This window comes from Schistocerca cancellata, chromosome 6 (assembly GCF_023864275.1).
Source record: "Schistocerca cancellata isolate TAMUIC-IGC-003103 chromosome 6, iqSchCanc2.1, whole genome shotgun sequence".
In the NCBI taxonomy this organism is placed as follows: domain Eukaryota; kingdom Metazoa; phylum Arthropoda; class Insecta; order Orthoptera; family Acrididae; genus Schistocerca; species Schistocerca cancellata.
This window is the reverse complement of record NC_064631.1, coordinates 491,807,924-491,829,317: the sequence shown is the minus strand read 5'-3', so window position 1 is coordinate 491,829,317 and position 21,394 is coordinate 491,807,924.

Here is a 21,394-nt window from a genome sequence, read left to right as displayed (position 1 = left end):
TATCCTAAGTGCGTGCGGTCAGCCTTCTTCGGTCGTGTAGGTGCACTCTAGATGTGCAATTCTATTGCTGCGACGCCGAGAAGACAAGGCTCGTACGCGTCAGAGTATACCTGCCATGCGTAAGCTTTATCTACTCACCTGTGTACAACCTTAGAGGGCACGGATTTGGTCCCTCTGTTCTTCGTTGTGATGCTGAATGGAAGGTGCAGGCCAAAATCTCCTTGCTTTAATCGTTAACCGGCTAGAGACGACGAGGTCTGAAATGTATTTTCCGTCGCAAAATCTACTACATAGTATGCAATGGTATCCCAATTTAGTGGCTTGTGAGGACCGTTGACATTTGTTGTTGTTATATTTCGAACACTTGTTCGACTGGTACTTTTCTGTTTCCAGAAACAAACAATGATCCTAAACTGTCGATACTGAAACACAATGTGCTATTTATGTGGTTCTTTTTTTCCATAATTCGTTCTGAATACAAGCTGCACTGTTGTAACAGATAAACATCTCGCTTATTCCGACACACAAAAACTCTTTTCTTGCATTGTCAGAATTTTTTCACATCTCTCGTAATACCAACTGATAACCACAACGCTAACTCGGTGATATTGCAATTCAATACACTCATCACTCATATTTGTAATACTTTGGAAAATATAGAACATTTAAAACGAGTAGATCATTAGAGTAGCGCCGTGTTTTGCTAAAATATAGAGAAATTTGAACATTGTTTTGAACATTGTTTTGAATATCAATGCAGTTGCTGACCTCTGTCGTGACGAATATGTCAGACGTAGTGAAATATTTTAGACTGTTTAATTTTTGGATCCATTTCGTCTCGCACCAAGTTTGGAACAAAAATTAAGCTCCACAGTCGTTTAAATGTGGAAATACCGTAATTTGTGCTAGAATTATCAACACTTTATATACACTCCTGGAAATTGAAATAAGAACACCGTGAATTCATTGTCCCAGGAAGGGGAAACTTTATTGACACATTCCTGGGGTCAGATACATCACATGATCACACTGACAGAACCACAGGCACATAGACACAGGCAACAGAGCATGCACAATGTCGGCACTAGTACAGTGTATATCCACCCTACGCAGCAATGCAGGCTGCTATTCTCCCATGGAGACGATCCTAGAGATGCTGGATGTAGTCCTGTGGAACGGCTTGCCATGCCATTTCCACCTGGCGCCTCAGTTGGACCAGCGTTCGTGCTGGACGTGCAGACCGCGTGAGACGACGCTTCATCCAGTCCCAAACATGCTCAATGGGGGACAGATCCGGAGATCTTGCTGGCCAGGGTAGTTGACTTACACCTTCTAGAGCACGTTGGGTGGCACGGGATACATGCGGACGTGCATTGTCCTGTTGGAACAGCAAGTTCCCTTGCCGGTCTAGGAATGGTAGAACGATGGGTTCGATGACGGTTTGGATGTACCGTGCACTATTCAGTGTCCCCTCGACGATCACCAGTGGTGTACGGCCAGTGTAGAAGATCGCTCCCCACACCATGATGCCGGGTGTTGGCCCTGTGTGCTTCGGTCGTATACAGTCCTGATTGTGGCGCTCACCTGCACGGCGCCAAACACGCATACGACCATCATTGGCGCCAAGGCAGAAGCGACTCTCATCGCTGAAAACGACACGTCTACTTTCGTCCCTCCATTCACGCCTGTCGCGACACCACTGGAGGCGGGCTGCACGATGTTGCGGCGTGAGCGGAAGACGGCCTAACGGTGTGCGGGACCGTAGCCCAGCTTCATGGAGACGGTTGCGAATGGTCCTCGCCGATACCCCAGGAGCAACAGTGTCCCTAATTTGCTGGGAAGTGGCGGTGCGGTCCCCTACGGCACTGCGTAGGATCCTACGGTCTTGGCGTGCATCCGTGCGTCGCTGCGGTCCGGTCCCAGGTCGACGGGCACGTGCACCTTCCGCCGACCACTGGCGACAACATCGATGTACTGTGGAGACCTCACGCCCCACGTGTTGAGCAATTCGGTGGTACGTCCACCCGGCCTCCCGCATGCCCACTATACGCCCTCGCTCAAAGTCCGTTAACTGCACATACGGTTCACGTCCACGCTGTCGCGACATGCTACCAGTGTTAAAGACTGCGATGGAGCTCCGTATGCCACGGCAAACTGGCTGACACTGACGGCGGCGGTGCACAAATGCTGCGCAGCTAGCGCCATTGGACGGCCAACACCGCGGTTCCTGGTGTGTCCGCTGTGCCGTGCGTGTGATCATTGCTTGTACAGCCCTCTCGCAGTGTCCGGAGCAAGTATGGTGGGTCTGACACACCGGTGTCAATGTGTTCTTTTTTCCATTTCCAGGAGTGTATTTGTGGTAAATAATGTAGGTCGTTCAGATACTTTCGAACAAGACGCTATTTTACACAATGCAGGTGAAGCTTACGTATTTTTGAATCTAATACAGATGTGGAAATACTATAAGTTATATGAGAATTGTAAGATGTTTACATTTTTGAACATGACACCAATTCATGCTACCTTGATTTTTTAATTTCTCATTGCTGCGACGTTATGAATTTCGTCATCTTAGATTGTGAATTCATTGCCCCGCCCCGCTTCTGGGCAACATGCGCTTGTGACTTCACGTGCATGTGTTGAGTCATCTATGTTGCAGCATGATAGTTCAAGAACGCTGAAAGTGGCCCAAGTAGTACATTGCTGTACTACAGAACTTATACTATGAAATTCTGAACCCAGCATAAAGAAATTGTTTTAAACCTGTTTTTAGTAATGTTAGTGGAAAACAGAAAACTCTAACGTTAGATAATAATTCCACAACTAGTGTGGGGAATAAACGAAGTTCGACTGAAAATCATTTAGTGTAGTGTACAACGCTATTCTACAAATGCAGGACATCGAAGCCGAATTACAGAAAAACTGTAAAACTTCTGTATATCAAGCATAGATTTTTATACACGCCATGATATCTTTACTGATGGTCATTTTTTGTCATCTATCTACTGGTCACCTATTTACTGGTATCATAGAGGGGTATAAAGATAAAGCAAAGTAACTCCAAAATAGACTGCAAATAAATTAAGACTCGCAAATAGAGCTGATACTGCCATCCTGACTATGCAAAGATGTCATAATTTCTTGCCAAAGACATTGCAAAAGAATCCACCAAGAGACCATCTGAGTATATCGCTAAGTAGAGAGGAAGAAATTCGCTGCTTCATCTATAAAGTTTTTAAATTATTTCATCTTGCTTTCAGCTCTTAGAATCTTATTTAGCGTCTGCTGTTTACGAATTAACACATTTTCAAGCATCTACAAAATAAGAAAAGTTTACAATGGGATTTACAGGTTTTGTAGAATTTTGAAAGTCATGTATCGCACTTCCAGATTTCGACATATAGGCTTATATGTTATGTAGATAGAGATAACAGTGTAATATCAAAGAACACCTAGTCAGCGATACTAGTTAATATCCCATTTTATGTGTTGAAATTCCGACTGGATTGTATAATCATATCAGACAAATAAAAGTGTGCACATACAAAATTGCAGCACATAAAATTGAATTTGACTAGTATCGCTGACTAGTTGTTCTTTATGTGCAACTGTGCACACTACGTTGTTATCCATACCTAACAGTATCTATATGTCAAAGTCTTGTATGTACGGTGTATGAATGTCAAAAATTTACAAAACTGGTTGTACCTACTGTTGATCCAACTGTGTATTGTTCGTATTACGTTGTATGGTGTTCTGTAGATGCTTAGAAATGGCTTGATGCCGAAATGCAAAATGAAATTCAAACAGCTGAAAGCAAGACGAAATCCTTTTAAAAATATATTTACAAGTCGCACTCCACCCGCCATTGTATTTCATAGTGTGCTAAGGTGTGTTACGAGATTTTATGTGGTTTGTTGATGTGGGGGAGGGGACCAAACAGCGAGGTCATCGGTTCATGAGAGGAGGGAAGGACATAGAAGGAAATCTGCTGTGCCCTTTTAAAGGAACCATCCCAGCATTTGCGTTCACTGATGTAGAGAAATTGCGAGAAACCCAAATTAGGATGACCGGACGAGCGGTTGTGCCGTCGCCCTACCGAATGCGAGTCCAGTGTGCTAACCACTGCGCCACCTCGCTCGTCATTTTATTTTCGAATGTAAATCAGAGTGTTCGATACAGACTGTATCTTAAGAAACTTCGTTCCTAATAAATCTGTTCTCAGTCGTCTATGCTTTTAATTCTACGACTAGTAAAAGCAAACGCTATTTTAGCAGTATTAAGCTCTACAATGTTTCATGTGTCACAATGAAGAGTTTCCCTTCAGGTATAGATTTAATCCCTGAATAAATTTCTAAGAAACAGTTCTGTAGTCATGACGTTTAATTAAGCCTTCGCCATCATTAACTTCCTTTTGTGTATTTCCTTAAATAATAACGTACTTAGGAAATTTATTTCTATATTTCAAGAGACTGCTTAAGAAATGCCGTGTATTGTTGTGCAGTTTTCCTTCTCAATGCATGTAGAAGATGGTTTGTAAATGTTAAACCTGTTCCTAAGGTCAATGTAGGAAAAAATTATCACTCTGTGATCGTCACTGGCAATATTGACTGATGAAAGTTCTTGGTGGCTTCTCTCTATAAGAGCGGTTTCCGAAGTGGGTGTTGCGACACTTCACAGTGTCGCACATTACTCTCAAGGGTGTCGCGAGATTACGATAACCTTAAATTAAGCATTAATCGAGTACTGAATTCCACTATTCTGTTCATGTATCTCCCGCTTATGCCACAAAATAGCTCTCTTCTGCTGTTGTACACTGGCTCCCTCTGTCGGTCCATATCTAACTAAGCTTTGTTTTGTTCGTAACATGTGCCATTCTTTTACTTGCGTCAAAGTTATATAATTTACAGAGGTCGTCAGAAATGGATCTGTTTACTTCCAGAAAGAGACATTTGGTCGTTTATGAAATATCAAGTAAAGAGAAACTGAGACGTAATGTGTCTCAAACTTATGTAGATACAGAATAAAAAACATATAGTGCTTGTATAACGTCTGCTTGTTCCAAATCGTCGTGCAACAGCAACACTGATAATACCAGAAAATTAGGTTCACTTGGCGTCAAGGTAAAGGGTGTCCTACGCCGGAGTTTGTGACGTGTGTTGACCAATTTTCCAATACATGCGTAGAACCGAACAGATTGCGTCCCACTATTTCGACAAAACACAAATCTATGCAAGGAATAAACGATGACTCTATTAAAGAAGTTCTAAGAGAGAGGAATCAGCAGGTTTCTTTGTTTACTGAGACAATGAAGAACTGTGATAAAACTCTAGAAACTAGTTTTCTTGCAGCAGAGATTGTTCCACAAAATATATTACATCCTGTACTCGCAGAGAAAATCATTACTGCAGCTACTTTTGTTACAATGATAACAATATTTAGTCGTGAGCATGTACCCAATGTGGTTAAAAACTCCTTTGCCTGAGAATACACTTGGAACAGGTTGGTTGGTTGTTTGGGGAAGGAGACCAGACAGCGTGGTCATCGGTCTCATCGGATTAGGGAAGGATGGGGAAGGAAGTCGGCCGTGCCCTTTCAGAGGAACCATCCCGGCATTTGCCTGGAGTGATTTAGGGAAATCACGGAAAACCTAAATCAGGATGGCCGGACGCGGGATTGAACCGTCGTCCTCCCGAATGCGAGTCCAGTGTCTAACCACTGCGCCACCTCGCTCGGTGGTTTGGAACAGGTGTTCAGGATATGCGTGAAAACATTGAAAATTTTGTTAAAACTCAAGTTAGTGAAACAAATTTAATGTCTGCTATACAGCTGGATGAATTTACTTATGTTGGTGGCGGTTATTTGTTTCGTTGATCTAGGAAATGTAGTTTCAAGAAAATTCTCTTCACTGCCAAGTATACTTCAAAGTATCTTTGAAGTAATATATGAATATAGTACTACAGGCCGGCCGGTGTGGCCGAGCAGTTCTAGGCGCTTCAATCTGGAACCGCGCGACCGCTACGGTCGCAGGTTCGAATCCTGCCTCGGGCATGGATGTGTGTGATGTCCTTAGGTTAGTTAGGTTTAAGTAGTTCTAAGTTCTAGGGGACTTATGACCACAGCAGTTGAGTCCCATAGTGCTCAGAGCCATTTGAACCACAATACTATATTGGAATAGACGAAACGGCGGCATATTCACAGATGACGCTTCTTCAGTTACAGATTCCGTAAAAGAATTCATTACACTGGTGAAACAACGAAACGAAAACTTCATTACTGCAAACTACTTTCCCTAATAAATATCATAGGAAAAGATTTAAATCAATTTGGTTAAAATGATGTTTTATAGTTAGAGCAGGTCTGTCAATGATTTTTCGGTCAAGAATGTGACGAACTAGGAACATGGCATTATAAGTTTTTTTCCTGATACTGCAATGGTACATGTTGTCATAAAGCATAGGAATACGTCTCGCGTCCCTTTTACTAGACCGATGAAAGATGTGCATGCTTAAAACGTGACTTTAGTGAGTACTAGGGTAAAGAGCATCTAATGTGGCCGCGTTTGTTGGAATTTATGCGCAGATATGAGAAAGAAAAATGCGGGCAGAGCGCTGAAAGCGACGACGGATGTTTAATTTGGACTAGCCAGTGAGAGGTCACTTGCAATTTGCAGTCGTGTTTTGTGGATGCTGTGGACTCCAAAGAAGAAAAGAGGCCTGACGACAATGGCCGAGTGCTAAATAAAAATTAATCTTATTATATAGACATTCTGCTATGCTGTATCGAGTTAAGTACGAGCTTAAGGTTTTGGTCAAACTTTGAAGTACGCTATATCAACATTTCCTTCTAAAGGCTTCGTTAATTATGGGTTGCTGTGAGCTAAGAACCTATTGATTATAGAAGAATTACGGAACCCGTGTTTTGTGATTTCGTAGTGAGATGTGTAAATGTAGAAGTCTCTTAAAGCTGTCGCCGCTCTCCAATCGGAAAAGAAGTCAGCAGTCAAATACGTGGCACTGCGTAGCAGGACCACAACATCAAGAAAAAACAAGACGGTAACAGGGAACTTACCTGTTATTATAGCAAAAGAGTAAATACTTCGCATTTATTATCAACCTACAAAAAGAAAAACACCTCAATACAGAAATCCGCTGGCTATCCTGAGGGAGAATGCTTGCTCGTGTGTATGAACTTAAGGATGCAATGCTGCAGCAGTTTGAGTCAGAAAACCAAAACTAATATCATGGATTCATTAGAAGTCAAAGTGTTGAAAACAAAGTTAGCTTTCCACCTTATTTTATTTGAAATACTAAACAAGAAAAATTGTGGTCTACGACACCAGAATGCGAAATTCCATCCCGCTACTGAAAAAGTTGTAACTTGAAAAGATAAATCAGAGTTTAACTGACGTAAACAAAACGAGTAGTTCTGGAACATTTCCTTTTAGATCAAAATTTACATTCGTGAGCATTTAATTCTTTAATTCATCATAAATGGAGGTTGTAAGGATCTATCTCAGGTGCACTCAGGCCTCGTGTGGCCTAGTGAGGAGCTACTTGACTGAGATGTAGCGGCATCAGTCAGGAAAACTGATAACGGCTAGGAGAGCAGTGTGCTTACCACATGCTCCTTCGTATCGGCATGCGATGAGGCCTAAGGCTTGGGTTTCACACGGTGGCCGGTCGGTTCTGTTGGACCTTCAAGGCCCCTTCAGCCAGTGTTTGTTTGTTAATATTCGCATATAAACCAGCGTTCCACACTTCCCAAAATGGCTCAATTGACTGTGAGCACTATGAGACTTAACTTCTGAGGTCATCAGTCCCCTAGAACTTAGAACTACTTAAACCTAACTAACCTAAGGACATCACACACATCCATGCCCGAGGCAGGATTTGAACCTGCGACCGTAGCGGTCGCGCGGATCCCGACTGTAGCGCCTGGAACCGCTGAGCTACTCCGGCCGGCCCCACACTTCCCAGTGCTCGTGAACTTCAACTTGTTGTAGAGAAGAAACTGGCAGACCTGAAGCCAAACCGCACCGTAAAACTTAACTGTCGAGAATTACTTTTTTTGGATTTCTATTTAGCAAGATTACCCTTTCCAAAGAAAATGCGCACTCACCATTTTGCTGCAGTTTTCTAAAACATATTCGTGTGAAAATGTATTTTTTGTTATGTTTAATGTAAAATCAGCCAAACGTGTAAGTTTGAGAAATTTAGATGAAGAAATGCTTGTCAATTCATCCTACATCCGAGCTAATAGAAGGGGCGGTCCACATTGATTTATTCTTCATTTTCCCTATCAAGCTTGGTACACCATTTGTCACATAATTACAGTTAGAAGTATGTACCACTTTGGTGTAACCGTAGACGTTAGGACAATCTCTAGAAGTTTAATCCTTGGAGAGCACAGCCATTACGTGAACCGATGATGTGAAGTGTGCTCTTCAAGAGTAGCGCTGCAAGATGTGTCTTCTGGAATGGTAGATATAAACACTGTTGATATTCACATGTGATTGGTGGCAGTCTAAGGAGAATGTGCATCGGCACGAAAAGGCCTCTTGCATCACGACAACGCTCGTCCTCACACAGTTATGGAAATTACGGCTGCCATTGTTGAAATGGTGTTCCACGTACTGCCAAACCAAGCGTATTCCTCTGTCATGGTCCATTTAATGTCTGCAGATCCTCGTCGAAAAACCTGCCTGGAGACGCATCAGCAGCGTCCCAGCTGCTCACAGTTCCTGGAAGGCTGCGAATCGATGTTCGATCAGAGATTTCTTCATAGCCCAGAGTGGATCGTAATTAGTAAGGGCAATGTTAGATGAAACTTCGGGTTTGGCATTCATTTGGCCTCCATGGTTTCCCGCCTGTGTTGGGACGAGCATCGTCGTCTTGCAAGAGCACTTTTCGTTACGGTACACACTCTTCACACACTGCCGCCAATCGCGTGTGAAAAACTGCAATGTTTACACCTTCATTCCACAGAAACCACGTCACCCATCGCTGTCCTTGGTGACTACACTCCCTGTAGTCCGCTCACGTAAAGGCAGCATGTGGGAAAATGTGCCCTACTGTACACGGACTACACTTCTAGTGTTCTTCCTGCCACCTACGGTGAGACCGAAGCATTAACTTCTCTCAACTGTAATGATTAGTAAAGTGACCCACAACGAATAATGGGACAAATGAAGTGTAAATCAGTGTGGAACACCACGGGTATTAGACAGATTTGTAATGCTCCTCAAGCCTATATGAGCCACCGAATTCATAATAGTATTGAAAAGATTTGTATCTGTGAAAATGTGTTTAGTGTGTTATTGTACTATACTTACAAAGTAAACGCGAAAATTAATATTTCCTTAAAATATCATTTCTTACAATAAAGCCCCGCAATATATCATAACAATAGTGAAAAGGCATCTTGTGAAATGGTATTTATTAGAAGGCTGTTGCCAGTAGGAAAAGTTTATAAAAGCTTTGCTCTAAAGAATAATATCAGACTTGTTTACCTTAGCATAATTTCCAAGCTTGTAAATAGTCGCTTCTGCCGCGAACAATAGATAGCTCTCCTTCCGCTCAAGGGCATTAGGCGTCATATACAGAGTGGGGACATGTTAACGAAGTTTTACGGCTCTTGCAGCACTTAGGCAGCAATTACTAGTGATCAACTGCTTTTAAGTATAAAATATCAGTCTGTATCCTATATGTAGTCTGTAAAAACGGGCGTAGCTGTCTGCATATCTTTGAACACGGTAGCCTTCATAATTATTAGACGAATTTTCTTTGGGTTTTTGCAGGTAACGCGAGCGTACTTTGAGACACCGGAAGAAAAGATACCGTGATTTTAAAGTTTTACCAAAACTTTTTCTCTGCTTGTCCATCTGTCTATTTAACAAAATTCATCTCAAAAACTACAAGAGGAATTCTCGATAGGTTTACGCAATTAATCTGGGTACAGTTTTTGACACCATACAGGTGTTATTTGATGAAAATCCGATCATAATGAAAGGATACCCATTCATATTCTGAAAATGTTTCTGTATATGTCTGTTCCTCATCTCCCCCGAAACAACTGGAATGATTTCAACCAAGTTCGGTACACTTACTGTCTGGGACAAATTGCTCTGTGAGTATGAGCCGACTACCTATCTAAGGATTTGAAAACGAAATGTACGACACGTCACGCGAACACCCATATTTTATTCATCCAGTATTTGAGACCGAGAGCACTTAGTGATTCGCAATAAACATAACACATAATTTCAAACACTTATGAAACCTTTTCTCGCAGATGGCCCCCACAAAGTGATGAAAGAGAAAATGTTTATCACCTACTATATTTTCGACGTTCACACAGTTAAATTGCCTGATGTTTTAATTTATTACTTCATCACTTCTAACTACATTCGCAACACATTTTGCAGACAGTGTTCATCTAGTCGTACACCACTTAATGTTGAGGGAAGTCGGGTAAGTTGACGACATTATGGTTGTTGTTGTTGTGGTCTTCAGTCCTGAGACTGGTTTGATGCAGCTCTCCATGCTACTCTATCCTGTGCAAGCTTCTTCATCTCCCAGTACCTACTGCAACCTACATCCTTCTGAATCTGTTTAGTGTATTCATCTCTTGGTCTCCCCCTACGATTTTTACCCTCCACGCTGCCCTCCAATACTAAATTGGTGATCCCTTGATGCCTCAGAACATGTCCTACCAACCGATCCCTTCTTCTGGTCAAGTTGTGCCACAAACTCCTCTTCTCCCCAATCCTATTCAGTACCTCCTCATTAGTTATGTGATCCACCCATCTAATCTACAACATTCTTCTGTAGCACCACATTTCGAAGGCTTCTATTCTCTTCTTGTCCAAACTATTTATCGTCCATGTTTCACTTCCATACATGGCTACACTCCATACAAATACTTTCAGAAATGACTTCCTGACACTTAAATCTATACTCGATGTTAACAAATTTCTCTTCTTCAGAAACGCTTTCCTTGCCATTGCCAGTCTACATTTTATATCCTCTCTACATCGACCATCATCAGTTATTTTGCTCCCCAAATAGCAAAACTCCTTTACTAATTTAAGTGTCTCATTTCCTAATCTAATACCCTCAACATCACCCGACTTAATTCGACAACATTCCATTATCCTCGTTTTGCTTTTGTTGATGTTCATCTTATATCTTCCCTTCAAGACACCATCCATTCCGTTCAACTGCTCTTCCAAGTCCTTTACTGTCTCTGACAGAATTACAATGTCATCGGCGAACCTCAAAGTTTTTATTTCTTCTCCATGGATTTTAATACCTACTCACAATTTTTCTTTTGTTTCTTTTACTGCTTGCTCAATATACAGATTGAATAACATCGAGGAGAGGCTACAACCCTGTCTTACTCCCTTCCCAACCACTGCTTCCCTTTCATGTCCCTCATCTCTTATAACTGCCATCTGGTTTCTGTACAAATTGTAAATAGCCTTTCGCTCCCTGTATTTTACCCCTGCCACCTTTAGAATTTGAATGAGAGTATTCCAGTCAACATTGTCAAAAGCTTTCTCTAAGTCTACAAATGCTAGAAACGTAGGTTTGCCTTTCCTTAATCTTTCTTCTAAGATAAGTCGTAAGGTCAGTATTGCCTCACGTGTTCCAGTATTTCTACGGAATCCAAACTGATCTTCCCCGAGCTCGGCTTCTACTAGTTTTTCCATTCGTCTGTAAAGAATTCGTGTTAGTATTTTGCAGCTGTGGCTTATTAAACTGATTGTTCGGTAATTCTCACATCTGTCAACACCTGCTTTCTTTGGGATTGGAATTATTATATTCTTCTTGAAGTCTGAGGGTATTTCGCCAGTTTCATACATCTAGTTTTTCCATTCGTCTGTAAAGAATTCGTGTTAGTATTTTGCAGCTGTGGCTTATTAAACTGATTGTTCGGTAATTCTCACATCTGTCAACACCTGCTTTCTTTGGGATTGGAATTATGATATTCTTCTTGAAGTCTGAGGGTATTTCGCCTGTTTCATACATCTTGCTCACCAGATGGTAGAGTTTTGTCAGGACTGGCTCTCCCAAGGCCGTCAGTAGTTCCAATCGAATGTTGCCCACTCCGGGGGCCTTGTTTCGACTCAGGTCTTTCAGTGCTCTGTCAAACTCTTCACGCAGTATCATGTCTCCCATTTCATCTTCATCTACATCCTCTTCCATTTCCATAATATTGTCCTCAAGTACATTGCCCTTGTATAGACCCTCTATATACTCCTTCCACCTTTCTGCTTTCCCTTCTTTGCTTAGAACTGGGTTTTCATCTGAGCTCTTGATGTTCATACAAGTGGTTCTCTTTTCTCCAAAGATCTCTTTAATTTTCCTGTAGGCAGTATCTATCTTACCCCTAGTGAGATAAGCCTCTACATCCTTACATTTGTCCTCTAGCCATCCCTGCTTAGCCATTTTCCACTTCCGGTCGATCTCATTTTTGGGACGTTTGTATTCCTTTTTGCCTGCTTCATTTACTGCATTTTTATATTTTCTCCTTTCATCAATTAAATTCAATATTTCTTCGTTACCCAAGTATTTCTACTAGCCCTCGTCTTTTTACCTACTTGATCCTCTGCTGCCTTCACTACTTCATCCCTCAAAGCTACCCATTCTTCTTCTACTGTATTTCTTTCCCCCATTCCTGTCAATTGTTCCCTTATGCTCTCCCTGAAACACTGTACAACCTCTGGTTCTTTCAGTTTATCGAGGTCCCATCTCCTTAAATTCCCACCTTTTTGCAGTTTCTTCAGTTTTAATCTACAGGTCATAACCAATAGATTGTGGTCAGAGTCAACATCTGCCCCTGGAAATGTCTTACAATTTAAAACCTGGTTCCTAAATCTCTGTCTTACCATTATATAATCTATCTGATACCTTTTAGTATCTCCAGGGTTGTTCCATGTATACAACCTTCTATCATCATTCTTAAACCAAGTGTTAGCTATGATTAAGTTGTGCTCTGTGCAAAATTCTACCAGGCGGCTTCCTCTTTCATTTCTTAGCCCCAATCCATATTCACCTACTACGTCTCCTTCTCTTCCTTTTCCTACACTGGAATTCCAGTCACCCATGACTATTAAATTTTCGTGTCCCGTCACCATCTGAATAATTTCTTTTATTTCATCATACATTTCTCCAATTTCTTCGTCATCAGCAGAGCTAGTTGGCATATAAACTTGTACTACTGTAGTAGGTGTGGGCTTCGTATCTATCTTGGCCACAATAATGCGTTTACTATGCTGTTTGTAGTAGCTTACCCTCGTTCCTATTTTCCTATTCATTATTAAACCTACTCCTGCATTACCCCTATTTGACTTTGTGTTTATAACCCTGTAGTCACCTGACCAGAAGTCTTGTTCCTCCTCCCACCGAACTTTACTAGTTCCCACTATATCTAACTTTAACCTATGCATTTCCCTTTTCAAATTTTCTAACCTACCTGCCCGATTAAGGGATCTGACATTCCACGCTCCGATCCGTAGAACGCCAGTCTTCTTTCTCCTGAAAACGACATTCTCTTGAGTAGTCCCCGCCCGGAGATCTGAATGGGGGACTATTTTAGCTCCGGAAGATTTTACCCAAGAGGACGCCATCATCATTTAATCATACAGTAAAGCTGCATGCCCTCGGGAAAAATTACGGCTGTAGTTTCCCTTTGCTTTCAGCCGTTCGCAGTACCAGCACGGCAAGGCTGTTTTGGTTATTGTTACAAGGCCAGATCAGTCAAATCATCCAGACTGTTGCCCTTGCAACTACTGAAAAGGCTGCTGCCCCTCTTCAGGAACCACACGTTTGTCTGGCCTCTCAACAGTTACCCCTCCGTTGTGGTTGTACCTACGGTACGGCTATTTGTATCGCTGAGGCACGCAAGCCTCCCCACCAACGGCAAGGTCCATGGTTCATGGGGGGGGGTACGATTTTTCTGGCCGTTCCTTTGAAGTCAGTTTATTTATTGAGTACTTTTTACTTCATCCATTTAGATTCAAGCTCTTAAACATTTCCTAGACAGACCTATTTTTGTTGGTGAGAGTACCATTCTCCATTTACTGTACAGGGAGGATAAGATGACCTTCGGGTATAGGTAAGACGACGAAATGAACATTTTATTTAGAAATGAAAAACATCTTACTGACGGTTGCCTGTTTATCGCTAAAGTCAGAAATACAACTCTTCTTCTTTGCTTCCCTGAAGAAAAATCGAGACCCTTTCATAGGATTTGTCGACCTGGAGAAAGCCTTCGACCGTGTAAAATGACGTATGCTGTTCGAAATCCCGAGAGAGGTAGGGCTTAAGTGTAAGGACAGACAGGTAATCTACGGTATGTACAATAACCAAGAGAGAAAAATAAGAGGGGCGGACCATGAACAAAATACGTGTTTTAAGAACGGAAAAAGGCAGTGATGTAGACATGTAAACTTTCGCTCCTGCCGTTCAATCTATACATTTAGGAAGCAATGATAGAAATAAAAGAAAGGTTCAAGAGCGGTATTAAAATTCAACGAGTGAGGATATTAGTTTGCTCATGATTGCTATCCTCACTGAAAGTGAAAACGATTTAAAGGCTGTATTGGATGGAGAGAACACTCTACGGAGTACAGAATAAGTATTTAGAGCATATCGAAGAAAGACACAGATAACGAGGAGAAGGAGTAAACTACAAGAAACTTAACATCGTGGCTGACCTCGGAGTGCACCTATCGTCATCGGTGTGTAACTATTCAGACGAAAGATGGTTGTGTATAAAAATTTGAATTATATCCCGGAAACAGTTCTGCAACGACGAATTAACGCGTTATTTCTATTTTAAATTTAATGTGAAGTTATAACACGATTAGCGGTGGTTACATAATTGATAATAACGGTGAAAAGGAGTCTTGATGAATTGATTTAGAGGTGCAATGCTAACTTTCTAGGTTAATGTTTAACACTCATAAATACACAATAAAATTAATCTGCTTCTTTTCTTTCTGTCAGTAAGCGGCATCGGTCTGATTCGTTTTATAATTGTGCTAAGATGCAACCATTTATCGCGTTTCCCTGTTCCGTATCTCGCATCCTCCAGTCAGTTCAAAATGATACGCCGTGTATAGTTTTCGTTTTCACAAAGAATGATCTATTATTTTAGGGGTCCATGATATATTTCTTTCAAATAATTACATTGCATATCAAATGCTTTCGCAACATGACAACTTAAATTTTGTAGCGCAACAACAGAATATGTGGTAAGTAGGTAATAATCAAAAGTCGAAAACGAACGAAGTGGTAGGGAGAATGAGAGAACGTTCAAAAACTCGTAACCTAGGACCCCGCCGTCTGAAAATCCGGTCCTATGTGACTGTAGATGTGCGCTGATGGAGAGATCTGCTTAGGACAGAACGATGTTGATAGGTGCATGAGATCTGTCTTCGGACTGAAAACTAAAATGACAATGACAGTGCGACGCACGAGTCGCCGCATACACTTTTGTTCATTAACAGGCGTATTATTTACAAGAAGAACTTTAACGTATCGTACTTGTCTATCAACAATAAAAGGAATTAAGGTGTATACTTTAAAAAAATATTGAACACTCTGTAGCCCTTCGTATGCATGAGAATAAACTGATGAGTTGAAATAAGATTAACAAAGTATTATTATCTCATTTATTTATATACTTTATGGAACCAGAAAATGCTCTCTTTCTCAGTTATTCCTTGCTCCTCCCCGATCACCATTTTCCCTTACGCAGCTATCGTCGTTTGCTGCGTTCCACCATCGGCACACGTTGTACGTTGTTTCCGGGGCTATTGCCAACAGACCCATAGCTTGCTTTAAATTAACACACACGGGGAGGCTCAACCGCTCTGTGATGTATGGAAGCGCTCAACGGGTTAACCACTAAATTAGCTCCTCAGTGCGCCGAATGTCTGTAATTAATCACATCAGTTTGAATCCCATTACACAGAGGCGCCTGGATATGGCATTTGCTTTTAATGTCTGCTCGAATGTGAAAGATGAGAAGACGCTTCCAACCACTATTAATCTCTGTCACCGTAATTCTTTCGCCATTTTCACAAAATGTGAGAGGAACTTCCCATCTTCCTTTTGGTGTAACCGCTGGTCCGCCAGCAGCAATCCCTTGTAAGTCTTTTATTGCCCATCTGAAGAGCTGACTAAGCGGAAAGCTCCGAAGAGTAGTACTGAACAGGAAAACGTAATATCGTTCTAACCGTTTGAATATTTACTTCCGCAATTTCTTTATAACCATTTATTTATTTACTTTTGCAATCAGCATTCTAGCGCAATTCTCTTACAGAGATAACTTGTTAACTCGAAACGTAAATACATTGCTTTCCTCAACTACAAGTGTCATAACTATCTCACGTAAGGTATTACTAGATTTTCATTTTGGAATTTCTCACAGATAAAAGTATGGATAGGACATCTGAATTTACGCTTATTGCTGTGGCTATATTTCCATTTTTCCCTTCCCTACCCGACCTGTAATTTACATAATAATGTGATTCTTTTGTTGTCTCCTTAATATTGGGTTTAAGTATTGTTGAACTCCATCTTCAGGCGCGTATTACCACCACTAATCGACAAAGTGATAGAATATCCTGTTTCAATAGCACAACCGCAAGAGAATGAACCATCTTCCACTAGTCCACCGAAAAGTCTACCACAGGCCTTACAGGCAATTAATCACATTAATTGTGAGTTATAACTAAAGAATGCCAAACTTTTCACACTAGTTAAGGGGCACCATTCTTCTTTCGTTTATTTCATTTTCAAAACTTTGTCAGGAAATCGTTTTGTTCCCTTCCGATTGACGACGTATACGCAGACGGACCTCAATATTTCTAAAAAAAATATAATCTTCGTGTAAGCTCCTCGTTCTCGGTGTTTAAGAAAGTGAGAGATGGTGTCTTGCTGCTGTGGCATTAGAACAGTGGAGGAAAACGGTACGCCACGCCAAAACACTTTGTGATAACTAGTGTGTCACACATCCATTGGCACGTTAAACTACTGGTGCCTAACCATTTGCGTTATTTCAAAAGCAGTCGTGTCCATACTGTTGAATTTAGAAATTGTTAGTTAGCGAGGTTTATGTTGTACACGTTTTAGTGTTCGGGATATCTTTGTTGTCTCGAGTTTTTCCTGTATATAAAAATTCAGAACTTTTTCAAATGGTACAATGAATGACTTTAAATTTTAAACAATAAAAGGTCATTCAGTTTACCTTCTGTATTCTTAAAGAATGACACAAGTGGTTCGCAGTAATCATTTTACTTCCACAGTAATACAATTTCCTCCTCATCACATGAGCTACAAAATTCGAACTACTTGCTGCAGCTGCACAACACGTGGGTCCCGCCAAGTGAGAGAGATTAATAAGGTAGAAATTGTATGTAAACAACCTAATAATTAACGTCACCGCAAAGAAAATATTTCAATAGTGGTTCCACATATTTTTATTTACGGGACATTATTATCCTAAATAACTTTATAAAATTTACACTCTGGTTTGATAAATTCAAAATTAATATATACATGCCCAAAGAGAGGGACAACTCGATAAGTCCATCTTTTACCTATATATCCATGTACAAAATATTATTACCTTTTACAACCGAAATGATAAAAATCCACGAAATCGAAAGGTTCCTAATATGCATCGGTCTTCATTACATCGTACTACTGGAGGAGAAGTTATCTGAATGACAAGGAATATCTAAATATAGTTGTAAATAAAATAATAACGGCAGTCAGCATTTATTCGAAAGGGAAACCGGCATCTTCCTCTGCGACCGAAATGGGTGATTATCACTCCACAGACACAGTTAATGAGAGACAACGTCCAGTCAACTAAGTGGCCGGTGGAGAAGGAATTTGTTCTGAGCAGCTAACACTGTACACTGTACGCCGTTTTCCTGTTTTTATGCAGGAAAGAGAAGAAACTAAAACAGTTCTGTACCTCTGGCAACATACAAGTCGATCCTAATCAGGTCACTGGCGTATAGATTTACACTCATGTAGCGTGCAACAAGTCTACTTATTGGAATACTGGGCTGTACGCTACCTCCCTGTTCCTCGGCCGTAAAAACGACGGTGCTGCCGCAGGTACCTGGGTTTCTGTTCGCTATGCTGGGTGGTACCTGGATTACTGTTTGTCAGCCACAGATAACTATATTCATTAACACGTAGGATTTAATCAACGAGAAGCCATGTGGTTGTTATTTAATAACTGATTTAGACTTTGTCATAAGTGGAGGTTGATTGCTGATGGGTTGATTCTTTGCCTTGCTATCATCGTCCTGTGCCTTCTGCTGCTGGTGCTAATTTAAGTATCCCTTGTGTTTCTTTCATGCAAAAGGTCTCACTAATTGTAGACGACCTCCACTACGCGGTAGGCAAGTCAGCCGCAGGGGGGCATGTTAATCAGGCATGGGGTGCGGAGGCACATAATGAGGTTAGGTTTCCACCTCTTGCATTCTGATATAATCAATGCTGTATCTTTATTCGCTCTATCACTTCCTGAAGTGCTCCGTCACTCCCTAAACTGCCCAACTTTTTTTGTAATCTCATCAACTTTGGGATGGATATTATTTAAGTCCTCGTCATCGTGTGATGCACTCATCTCCTACATCCAACATTTTATTAACCAGGTTATATAAAATTTAGTCTGTGTCTTTCCCTTTCAGTTTGCCCCATCTAGTTTCATTCATCTTACCAAATAAACGTTGAAAGGCTATATTGTTCCCCTTTCACATTCCTTTCACAAAATTCAGACATCAAGCCATGTTCAGCTGCGCTTCCTGTGATATTTTTAAAGCCTATGGAGGTAAACTGGATTATGTGTAATTACTAATTTACTATTTACTAATTTACTAATTTACTATTTACTATTACTAATTTATTCTTTTGCACATCCTACGTTGTGGCCGCGCAGTTTTAGGCGCTTCAGTCCGGAACCAAGCGACTGTTACGATCGCAGGTTCGACTCCTGCCTTGGGCATGGATGTGTGTGACGTGCTTAGGTTAGTTAGGTTTAAGTAGTTCTAAGTTATAGGGGACTGATGACCTCAGATGTTAAGTCCCATAGTGCTCAGAGCCATTTAACCATTTTTTGCACAGCCTATCCCTATCCTTGTGTGTCCCCATACGCTTTTTTACATTTATTTTGTGTGTTAGATACCGATAATTTTTTGGTCTTTGAGTTGAGTGTGATAATATGTGAGTCTGTTTCAGAGAGTGTCTCGTCTGCTACATGTGGTGATGGAGGGGTTGAGGGGGGGGGGGGGGGGCGGTTGTCATGAATTCCCCTACTGTAATTCCAAGTCGCCACCAACTTAAGACCACCACCCTTGGATGTAGATGTCAAAGATGCGAACGGAATTGTTGGTGCAGTGTACCATGGTTAGCTATCCAAAATTCAGCTCTGCCCTCCACAAGGACTGGAAGGAGGAAGGCTCTTCGAGGGCGCCATGTTAGTCACTTGAGCGTTGACTGTCTAGGAGTGTAACTGAGTTTTATATGTGCTCAGAATGATCTAAAGAACGTTGCTATTGTATTAGCTGCTAATCCTTTTCTTTAGTAACAAACGCTTCCAGAAACCAAAAGGGAAGACTTGTTTGGTTACTTCATGCTAGTGATTTCAGCTGGGAAAGTTTTTGTTAGTTAGGTCTTTGTTTTAATAACGGAGGTGAAATCATGAGTATGCATAGAGATGAGTTCGAACTGTTTGTTGTGCGGTGTAGAATACGTCACAGATTTAGTGTACATATGAAATATTTTGCTCGTGCAAGTACGATTTCGTGCTGAGTAATGGATTATATTCCATCCAGTGGAAGTCGTGGTCGGGGTCTGGTCAGACAAGGTGAAGGCTGCCTGTTTGCTCCGCATTAGTTCAAGTTAGACTGCACAGTGTTAAGTTGAAGTAATTGCGTGTGGAGCAATTGTTGGTTGCATGAGCACGATTTTGTAGTAACTGAGCCATTGTCTCTCGTTAACCACGTGGTTACCAGCCGCAATGAAGTGCGTTTGCACCGCCCTCATTGGGATTCTTTTGTTGTGTAGTTACAAGTTTTACAGCTTCATAATGACTTCGTCCTGACTCGCAGGAACGGACATATGGCGAGTAAATTCCATGACTCTCACTGTGCGTAGACCGGCGAGGCAGGAGGCACTCTAAAGCACCGTTAATGAGGCACGCTGGCAGATGACGTTCATGGGCCATTTGCCATAACCACACCATGCCGTCAGATCGCCACATTGTGTACCGTGACTCGTCACTCCACACAACGTTTCTCCACTGTTCAATATTCCAATGTTTACGCTCCATACACCAAGCGAGGTGTCGTTTGGCATTTACCAGTGTGATGTGTGGCTTACGAGCAGTCGCTCGACCATGAAATCTAAGTTTTCTCACCTTCCGCCTAACTGTCATAGCATTTGCAGTGGATTCTGATGCAGTTTGGAATTCCTGTGTTTTTTTATAGATAGATGTCTGTCTAACACACATGACGACCCTATTCAACTGTCGGAGGTCTCTGTCAGTCAACAGACAAGGTCGGCCTGTACGCTTTTGTGCTGTACGTGTCCCTTTACGTTTGCGCTTCACTATCACATCGGATTCAGTGAACCTAGCGATGTTTGGGAGTGTAAAAATCTGGAGTACAGACGTATGACACAAGTGACTCCCAAACACCTGACCACGTTCGAAGTCCGCGAGTTCCGCGGAGAACACCATTCTGCTCTGTCACGAAGTCTAATGACTGCTGAGGTTGCTGATATGGAATATCTGCCATAGGTGGCAGCACAATGCACCTAATATGAATAATGTGTCCTTATACTTTTGACCACACAGTGTATGTGCGAATGTGTCACCCTTGACTGTGTCAGTTTTAGGACTTATAGCATATGAAAGTAAATGTTTAATCGATGCAAAGAATTTCTGCTGTATTTCTAAAGATGCTCTTTGGAAGTAGATTATTGTTCTGTCAGGACTCATAGGTTGTAATCTCTTTGGTTATACATGTATATGCAGTGGGACTTACCATGTTTTATTACTACAGTTGAGTTAGAAGAATTTTCAAAGCGTGATTCAGTACGAGTATGTGAGAATGTGGGTAAGGGTGTAGGAGATAGTGAACAATCCCAGTCATCTAAGAGCGAGGGCACATCCTGACTAGTATTGCCTTGTGCGGTCACGATGTATATTTGAGACCGCTTAGTTTAGATTTTAAAGAGTTCAGTATCAGCTAATGATGAAACTGTTAGGTTAACTTGCAGCAGTAGTTCGATGTACTACCTAAGACCAGATTATTATTCTGACACATTCTTTCCAAGCAAAATGTACGTAGTTATCCATC